The following is a 10,381-nucleotide window of genomic DNA, read 5'->3' as shown; positions in this document are numbered from 1 at the left end:
GCGCTTTGCTGGCGTGTCATGTGCCCTTCATTTCTAGCTTGGCGTGCCACGCCCAATCCTTCAAGTGGCACTCTCAGCTCTCTATCAACATTGGCGGGCCACGCCTTCAAACTCAAGTGGCACGCCATAGTAGAATTCTTGTGTTGGCGTGCCACGCCTTCGAACTCAAGTAGCACGCTGATGAGCGGATAATTTATACGCTTTTTGGCATTGTTTTTAGATAGTTTTTAGTATAATCTAGCTACTTTTAGGGATGTTTTCATTAGTTTTTATGCTAAATTGATATTTCTGGACTTTACTATGAGTTTGTGTGTTTTTCCATGATTTCAGGTATTTTCTGGCTGAAATTGAGGGATCTAAGCAAAACTCTGATAAAAGGCTGACAAAGGACTGCTGATGCTGTTGGATTCTAACCTCCCTGAACTCGAAATAGATTTTCTGGAGCTACAGAACTTCAAATGGCGCGCTTTTAACGGCGTTGGAAAGTAGACATCCAGAGCTTTCCAGCAATATATAATAGTCCATACTTTATTCGTGATTAGATGACGTAAACTGGCGCTCAACGCCAGTTCTATGCTGCATTCTGGAGTCAAACGCCAGAAACACGTCACGAACCAGAGTTGAACGCCAGAAACACGTTACAACTTGGCGTTCAACTCCAAAAGAAGACTCTGTACGTGTAAAGCTCAAGCTCAGCCAAAGCACACACCAAGTGTGCCCCGGAAGTGGATTTCTGCATCAATTACTTACTTCTGTAAACCCTAGTAGCTAGTCTAGTATAAATTGGACATTTTACTATTGTATTAGACATCTTTGGTCTCGGTTTTATTCCATTATTCATCTTAGGAGACTATTGATCATTCATGGGGGGCTGGCCATTCGGCCATGCCTGGACCTTCATCACTTATGTATTTTCAACGGTGGAGTTTCTACACACCATAGATTAAGGGTGTGGAGCTCTGCTGTACCTCAAGTTTTAATGCAATTACTACTATTTTCTATTCAATTCAGCTATTCCTGTTCTAAGATATTCGTTGCACTTCAACATGATGAATGTGATGATCCGTGACACTCATCATCATTCTCACCTTTGAACGCGTGACTGACAACCACTTCCGTTCTACCTCAGACCGAACGCATATCTCTTGGATTCCTTAATCAGAATCTTCGTGGTATAAGCTAGATTCATGGCGGCATTCATGAGAATCCGGAAAGTCTAAACCTTGTCTGTGGTATTCAGAGTAGGATACATGGATTGAATAACTGTGACGAGCTTCAAACTCGCGATTGTTGGGCATGATGACAAACGCAAAAGAATCAAGGGATTCTATTCCAACATGATCGAGAACCAATAAATGATTAGCCGTGCCGTGACAGAGCATTTGGACCTTTTTCACTGAGAGGATGGGATGTAGCCATTGACAACGGTGATGCCCTACATACAGCTTGCCATGGAAAGGAATAAGAAGGATTGAAGGAAGGCAGTAGGAAAGCAAAGATCTAATAGGGACAAGCATCTCCATACACTTATCTGAAATTCCCACCATTGAATTACATGAGTAACTCTATCTTTATTTTCTGCTTTATTTATTATTCGAAAACTCCATAACCATATATTATCCGGCTAACTGAGAATTTCAAGATGACCATAGCTTGCTTCATACCAATAATCTCTATGGGATCGACCCTTACTCATGTAAGGTATTACTTGGATGATCCAGTGCACTTGCTGGTTAGTTGTGTGGAGTTGTGACTAATTGTGATTCACGTTTGAGAGCACTACCAAGTTTTTGGCACCATTGTTGATGATCACAATTTCGTGCACCAAGTTTTTGGCACCGTTACCGGGGATTGTTCGAGTTTGGACAACTGACGGTTCATCTTGTTGCTCAGATTAGGTAATTTTCCTTTTTTTTATTTTCTTTTCAAAAAGTTTTCAAAAATATTTTTCAAAATTCTCCCTCTATTTTCGAAAAATCCTTCAGAGTTTTTAAGAATGAATTCTAGAGTTTCAAAATGGTATGCTGAAGCTTGGCTGGCCATCAAGCTTTAGACTAACCTGGTATGATTCTTGGGATTTTGATTGAGGACTTTGAATTCATTACTTCCTTTTTCCTATATGTTTTCGAAAAAATAAAATAAAATCCAAAAAAAATAATAAAATTATAAAAATAAAAAATATTTTTGTGTTTCTTGTTTGAGTCTTGTGTCATGTTTTAAGTTTGGTGTCAATTGCATATTCATTTTGTTCTTGCAATTTTCGAAAATTCAGGCATTCATAGTGTTCTTCATGATCTTCAAGTTGTTCTTGGTAAGTCTTCTTGTTTGATCTTGATGTTTTCTTGTTTTGTGTCTTTTATTGTTTTTCATGTGCATCTTTGCATTCATATTGTCTAAGCATTAAAGATTTCTAAGTTTGGTGTCTTGCATGTTTTCTTTGCATCAACATTTTTTCAAAAATATGTTCTTGATGTTCATCATAATCTTCAAAGTGTTCTTGGTGTTCATCTTGACATTCATAGTGTTCTTGCATGCATCATTGGTTTTGATCCAAAATTTTCATGTTTTGGGTCATATTTGTGTTTTTCTCTCTCATCATTAAAAATTTAAAAATCAAAAAAATATTTTTTCCTTTTTTTCTCTCAAAATTTCGAAAATTTGGGTTGACTTAGTCAAAAAAATTTTTAAAATTAGTTAGTTCTTATAAGTCAAGTCAAATTTTCAAATTTTAAAAAAATCTTATCTTTTTAAAACCTTTTCAAAATTCAAAATTTTTTTTTCATTTTTCTTTCATGATTTTCGAAAATTTCAAAAATTATTTTCAAAATCTTTTCTTAATTTTTTCAAAATTTTTGAAACTTAACTAACAAGTAATGTGATTGGTTCAAAAATTTGAAGTTTGTTAGTTTCTTGTTAAGAAAGGTTCAATCTTTAAATTCTAGAATCTTATCTTTTAGTTTCTTGTTAGTTAAGTAATTAATTTTAATTTTAAAAATTAAATCTATCTTATCTTATCTTTTATATCATATCTTTTTCAAAATTTTATCTTTTTCAAAAATTTGATTTTAAAATATCTTTTCTAACTTCTTATCTTCTTATCTTTTCAAATTTGATTTTCAAATCTTTTTCAACTAATTATTTGACTTTTTGTTTGTTTCTTATCTTTTTCAAAACTACCTAACAATTTTTCTCTCTCTAATTTTCGAAAATACGTCCCTCTTTTTCAAAAATTCTTTTTTAATTAATTAATTGTTTTAAATTTAAATTTAAATTTTATTTCTTATTTTTATTTTCGAAAATTATTTAACTCCTTTTCAAAATTTATTTTTGAAAATTTCTCCCTCTCTCATCTTATTCTATTTATTCATTCATTTACTAACACTTCTCTTCATCTCAAATCACTGCCCTTATCCTCACCCTTGTTTTTAGATTCTCCTTTCTTTATCCCCTTTCTTCTTCTACTAATAATAAGGAACCTCTTTACTGTGACATAGAGGATTCCTCTTCTTTTTCTGTTCTCTTCTCTTTCATATGAGCAGGAACAAGGAAAAAGGCATTCTTGTTGAAGCTGATCCAGAACCTGAAAGGACTCTGAAGAGGAAACTAAAAGAAGCTAAATTACAAAAATCCAGAGACAACCTTGCTGAAATTTTCGAACAAGAAAAGGAGATGGCAGCCGAACCCAACAACAATAATGCAAGAAGGATGCTTGGTGATTATACTGCACCTACTTCCAAGTTTGATGGAAGAAGTGTCTCAATTCCTGCCATTGGAGCAAATAATTTTGAGCTAAAACCTCAATTAGTTGCTCTAATGCAACAGAACTGCAAGTTTCATGGACTTCTATCAGAAGATCCCTACCAGTTCTTAACTGAGTTCTTACAGATCTGTGAGACTGTTAAGACTAATGGAGTAGATCCTGAAGTCTACAGGCTCATGCTTTTCCCTTTTGCTGTAAGAGACAGAGCTAGAACATGGTTGGACTCTCAACCTAAAGATAGCCTGGACTCCTGGGATAAGCTAGTCACGGCCTTCTTGGCTAAGTTCTTTCCTCCTCAAAAGTTGAGCAAGCTTAGAGTGGATGTTCATACCTTCAAACAAAAAGATGGTGAATCCCTCTATGAAGCTTGGGAAAGATACAAACAGATGACCAAAAGATGTCCTTTTGACATGTTTTCAGAATGGACCATGATAGATATATTCTATTATGGTCTATTTGAGTTCTCTAAGATGTCATTGGACCATTCTGCAGGTGGATCCACTCACCTAAAGAAAATGCCTGCAGAAGCTCAAGAACTTATTGACATGGTTGCAAATAACCAGTTTATGTACACTTCTGAGAGGAATTCCGTGAATAATGGGACGCCTCAAAGGAAGGGAGTTTTTGAAATTGATGCTCTGGATGCCATTTTGGCTCAGAACAAAATGTTGACTCAGCAAGTCAACATGATTTCTCAAAGTCTGAATGGATGGCAAAATGCATCCAATAGTACTAAAGAGGCATCTTCTGAAGAAGAAGCTTATGATCCTGAGAACCTTGCAATAGTAGAGGTAAATTATATGGGTGAACCTTATGAAAACACCTATAATTCGTCATGGAGAAATAATCCAAATTTCTCATGGAAAGATCAACAAAAGCCTCAACAAGGCTTTAATAATGGTGGAAGAAATAGGCTCAGCAATATCAAGCCTTATTAATCATCTTCTCAGCAACAGACAGAGAATTATGAACAGAGTACCTCTAACTTAGCAAATTTAGTCTCTGATCTGTCTAAGGCCACTTTAAGTTTCATGAATGAAACAAGATCCTCCATCAGAAATCTGAAGGCACAAGTGGGCCAGCTGAGTAAGAAAATCACTAAAACTCCTCCTAGTACTCTCCCAAGCAATACTGAAGAGAATCCAAAAAGAGAGTGCAAGGCCATTGCTATAATCAATATGGCCAAACTTAGAGAGGAAGAAGAAGACGTGAATCCCAATGAGGAAGTGGGACATCTCTCAAGCAAGAAGGAGTTTTCTATTGAGAACCCAAGGGAATCTGAGACTCATATAGAGACCATTGAGATCCCATTAAACCTCCTTCTGCCATTCATGAGCTCTGAAGACTATTCTTCCTCTGAGGAGGATGAAGATGTAACTGGAGAGCAAGTTGCTCAATATTTAGGAGCTATCATGAAGCTGAATGCCAAGTTATTTGGTAATGAGACTTGGGAAGGTGAACCTCCCTTGCTCATTAGTGAACTAGATACATGGGTTCAGCAAACTTTACCTCAAAAGAGACAAGATCCTGGAAAATTCGTAATACCATGCACCATAGACACCATGATCTTTGAAAAAGCTCTGTGTGACCTAGGATCAGGTATAAATCTTATGCCACTCTCTGTAATGGAGAAGCTGGGAATCATTGAGGTACAACCTGCCATGTTCTCATTACAAATGGCAGACAAGTCAGTAAGACAAGTGACGTTAGGATTTTTGCTAGTAAAGAATTTTATAAAAATATTCGCGTTGCAGATATAGCTTCTAAACTAACAGAAATACCTTCGTACAAAAGTTTTGGTTGTCACAAGTAACAAACCCCTTTAAAATTGATAACCGAGTATTTAAACCTCGGGTCGTCTTCTCAAGGAATTGCAGGGAGATATGTTCTTATTATTGGTTATGAAAAAGTGTGTTTGGGGTTTTGGATTAAGGTAAAAGGTATGTTGAATGACACTTAAAATAAAATAATAATAACTGTAAAATAAACTCTTGGCAAAGTATGAAAATTCGGAAGTCCTATCCTAGTTATCCTTATCAATTGTGATGAGAATTGGAGTTTTCTCCCACTTTGTTAACCTCTAACTATGAAGGTAAGTTAAGTAGATGAATTAATTCGAATCCTCAAGTCCCAGTCTTTCCTTGGAAAAAGTTAGAGTTATTGGATCTCGAATCAATTCTTGAAGAATTCCAATTTTCAATCAACAATGAGTTTGATAACTCAAGAGTCACCAATTAATCAACCAAAGCCAAAAGGGAAAATATCTAAATTAAATTAAAAGCATTGATATAAATAAAACAATCATAAACTGAAATACCTCAAATAACATTAATTAAGAAAATCAATCCAAACATAAAGAGTTCATAAAATAAATTGGGAAAATATATAAAAGGAATATTGAACCTGTAATTGAAGAAGATGAAAATATTCCTAAGTCCTTTAAGAGGAATCCTAATCCTAATCCTAAGAGAGAGGAGAGAGCCTCTCTTACTAAAAACTACATCTAAAACTAAAATTGTCAATTATGAAAGCATGATGATGAATGGATGCATTCCCCAACTTTATAGCCTCTAATCTGTGCTTTCCGGGCCGAAAACTAGGTCAAAAATAGCCCAGAAATCGTCCCCTGCGTATTCTGGTACGTTCAGGTCGCGGGCAAGTGACGTGGAGGCATCGCCCACGCGGCCGCGCGGATTGAAGTTCGCAGATACGACGCGTCCGCGTGGATCATGCGTTCGCATCATCTAGCATCAGGGCAACTATGACATATTATATATCAAATCGAAGCCCCGAATGTTAGCTTTCTAACGCAACTAGAACCGCATCGTTTGGACCTCTGTAGCTAAAGTTATAGCCGTTTGAGTGCGAAGAGGTCAGGCTGGACAGCTTAGCAGTTTCTCCAACTTCTTGTATTCCTTCCATTTTTACATTCTTCCTTTCCATCCTCTGAGCCATTCCTGCCCTATAATATCTGAAAACACTTAACACACATATCAAGGCATCTAATGGTAATAAGAGAGGATTAAACATAGGGAACTTAAGGCCAAAGAAGCATGTTTTCAATCAAAGCACATAATTAGGAAGGCAAATGTAAAACCATGCAAATAGTATGAATAAGTGGGTAAAGAGTTGATAAAATCCACTCAATTAAGCACAAGATAAACCATAAAATAGTGGTTTATCAACAAGCTTATGGATTAGTAGAGGACGTATTAGTGAAGGTTAAAGGCCTTTACATCCCTGGTGATTTCATAATCTTAGACACTAGGAAGGAGGAGGATGAATGCATCATCCTTGGAAGACCCTTCCTAACCACAGCAGGAGTTGTGATTGATGTTGACAGAGGAGAACTAGCCCTTCAATTAAATGGGGACTACCTTGTGTTTAAAGCTCAAGGATCTTCTTCTGCAACCATGGAGAGGAAGCATGAAAAGCTTCTCTCAGTACAGAGTCAAACAAAGCCACCACAATCAAACTCCAAGTTTGGTGTTGGGAGGCCACAACCAAACTCTAAGTTTGGCGTTAACTCCCCACATCCAAACTCTAAGTTTGGTGTTGGGAGTCTACAACATTGACCTGATCACCTGTGTGGCTCCATGAGAGCCCACTGTCAAGCTATTGACATTAAAGAAGCGCTTATTGGGAGGTTACCCAATTTTTATTTATCTAATTTTATTTTATTTTTATTGTTCTTTTATGTTTTATTAGGTTCATGATCATGTGGAGTCACGAAAAAAATACTAAAATTAAAAACAGAATCAAAAACAGCAGAAAAAAATCACACCATAGAGGAAGGACTTACTGGCGTTTAAACGCCAGTAAAGAGCATCTGGCTGGCATTCAACGCCAGAACAGAGCATGGATCTGGCGTTGAACGCCAAAAACAAGCAGCATCCTGGCGTTTGAACGCCAGGAATATACCCTGAGGAGAGCTGGCGCTGAACGCCAGAAACAAGCATGGAACAGGCGTTCAACGCTAGAAACATGCTGCAATTGGGCGTTGAACGCCCAAAATATGCATCACTTCGGCGTTTAAACGCCAGAATTGTATGCAAAAGGCATTTTACATGCCTAATTGGTGCAGGAATGTAAATACTTGACACCTCTGGATCTGTGGACCCCACAGGATCATCCCAGGATCTGTGGACCCCACTGGATCCCCACCTACCTCAACTCACCTTCTCTCCTCTTCTTCACATTCATCCTCTCTTCACACAACCTGGTACGCGGAATTGTGATCATCAATAGCGCCATCAACATGGTACGCTCAATTGCAATTTCAACTCTTTATCACAACTTCGCACAACTAACCAGCAAGTGCACTGGGTCGTCCAAGTAATAAACCTTACGCGAGTAAGTGTCGATCCCACGGAGATTGTTGGTATGAAGCAAGCTATGGTCATCTTGTAAATCTCAGTTAGGCGGATTCAAATGGTTATGGAGGATTAATGATTAAAAGATAAATAAAACATAAAATAAGGATAGAGATACTTATGTAATTCATTGGTGAGAACTTCAGATAAGCGTATGGAGATGCTTTGTCCCTTCTGTCTCTCTGCTTTCCTGTTGTCTTCATCCAATCCTTCTTACTCCTTTCCATGGCAAGCTGTATGTTGGGCATCACCGTTGTCAGTGGCTACAGTCCCGTCCTCTCAGTGAAAATGTTCAACGCGCTCTGTCACAGCACGGCTATTCATCTGTCGGTTCTCGATCATGTCGGAATAGAATCCAGTGATTCTTTTGCGTCTATCACTAACGCCCCACAATCGCGAGTTTGAAGCTCGTCACAGTCATTCAATCCTTGAATCCTACTCGGAATACCACAGACAAGGTTTAGACTTTCCGGATTCTCAAGAATGCCGCCATCAATTCTAGCTTATACCACGATGATTCTGATTAAGGAATCCAAGAGATAGACATTCAAGCCTTGTTTGCTTGTAGAATGGAAGTGGTTGTCAGGCACGCGTTCATAAGTGAGAATGATGATGAGCGTCACATAATCATCACATTCATCATGTTCTTGGGTACGAATGAATGTCTTAGAACAAGAATAAGCTGAATTGAATAGAAGAACAATAGTAATTGCATTAATACTCGAGGTACAGCAGAGCTCCACACCTTAATCTATGGTGTGTAGAAACTCCACCGTTGAAAATACATAAGAACAAGGTCTAGGCATGGCCGAATGGCCTGCCTCCCAAAGAGGGTTCAATCATAAAAACATGATCCAAAAGCTCCCTTCTAATACAATAGCAAAAGGTCCTATTTGTAGAGAACTAGTAGCTTAGGGTTTACAAAGATGAGTAAATGACATAAAAATCCACTTCCGGGCCCACTTGGTGTGTGCTTCGGCTGAACTTTGAAGCTTTCATGTGTAGAGACTTTTCTTGGAGTTAAACGCCAGCTTTTGTGCCAGTTTAGGCGTTTAACTCCCATTCTTGTGCCAGTTCCGGCGTTTAACGCTAGAATTCTTGAGCTGACTTGGAATGCCTATTTAGGCCATCAAATCTCGGGCAAAGTATGGACTATTATTCATTGCTGGAAATCTCAGGATGTCTACTTTCCAACGCAATTGAGAGCGCGCCAATTGGGCTTCTGTAGCTCCAGAAAATCCACTTCGAGTGCAGGGAGGTCAGAATCCAACAGCATCTGCAGTCCTTTTCAGCCTCTGAATCAGATTTTTGCTCAGGTCCCTCAATTTCAGCCAGAAAATACATGAAATCACAGAAAAATACACAAAATCATAGTAAAGTCCAGAAAAGTGAATTTTAACTAAAAACTAATAAAAATATAATAAAAACTAACTAAAACATACTAAAAACATACTAAAAACAATGCCAAAAAGCGTATAAATTATCCGCTCATCACAACACCAAACTTAAATTGTTGCTTGTCCCCAAGCAACTGAAAATCAAATAAGATAAAAAGAGGAGAATATGCAATGAATTCCAAAAACATCTATGAAGATCAGTATTAATTAGATGAGAGGGGCTTTTAGCTTTTTGCCTCTGAACAGTTTTGGCATCTTACTCTATCCTTTAAAATTCAGAATGATTGGCTTCTATAGGAACTCAGAATCCAGATAGTGTTATTGATTCTCCTAGTTAAGTATGATGATTTTTGAACATAGCTACTTTATGAGTCTTGGCCGTGGCCCTAAGCACTCTGTCTTCCAGTATTACCACCGGATACATACATGCCACAGACACATAACTGGGTGAACCTTTTCAGATTGTGACTCAGCTTTGCTAGAGTCCCCAATTAGAGGTGTCCAGGGTTCTTAAGCACACTCTTTTTTTTCGCACATATTCTCTCTTTTTTTTTGTATTCACTACTTTTTCTTGCTTCAAGAATCATTTTTATGATTTTCCAGATCCTCAGTAACATGTCTCCTTTTTTTATCATTCTTTCAAGAGCCAACATTCATGAACAACAAATTCAAAAGACATATGCACTGTTCAAGCATACATTCAGAAGTCAAAGTATTGCCACCACATCAAAATAATTAATCTGTTATAAAATTCAAAATTCATGCAATTCTTCTTTTTTTTAATTAAGAACATTTTTCATTTAAGAAAGGCGATGGATTCATAGGACATTCATAACTTTAAGGCATAGACA

The 10,381-nt window shown here is 37.4% G+C and overlaps 1 non-coding gene across 1 annotated transcript; it reads right to left on the bottom strand.

Annotated features, from left to right (window-relative positions):
• Positions 1 to 4,068: 4,068 nt before the first annotated feature.
• LOC112766269 (small nucleolar RNA R71) lies at positions 4,069 to 4,172 on the bottom strand. Its single transcript, XR_003184231.1, has one exon. It is a non-coding gene; the product is annotated as a small nucleolar RNA R71 (small nucleolar RNA).
• Between the last annotated feature and the right edge of the window lie 6,209 nt (positions 4,173 to 10,381).

This window comes from Arachis hypogaea, chromosome 2, assembly GCF_003086295.3.
Source record: "Arachis hypogaea cultivar Tifrunner chromosome 2, arahy.Tifrunner.gnm2.J5K5, whole genome shotgun sequence".
Lineage (NCBI taxonomy): Eukaryota > Viridiplantae > Streptophyta > Magnoliopsida > Fabales > Fabaceae > Arachis > Arachis hypogaea.
This window is presented reverse-complemented; position numbering and strand designations above follow the sequence as displayed.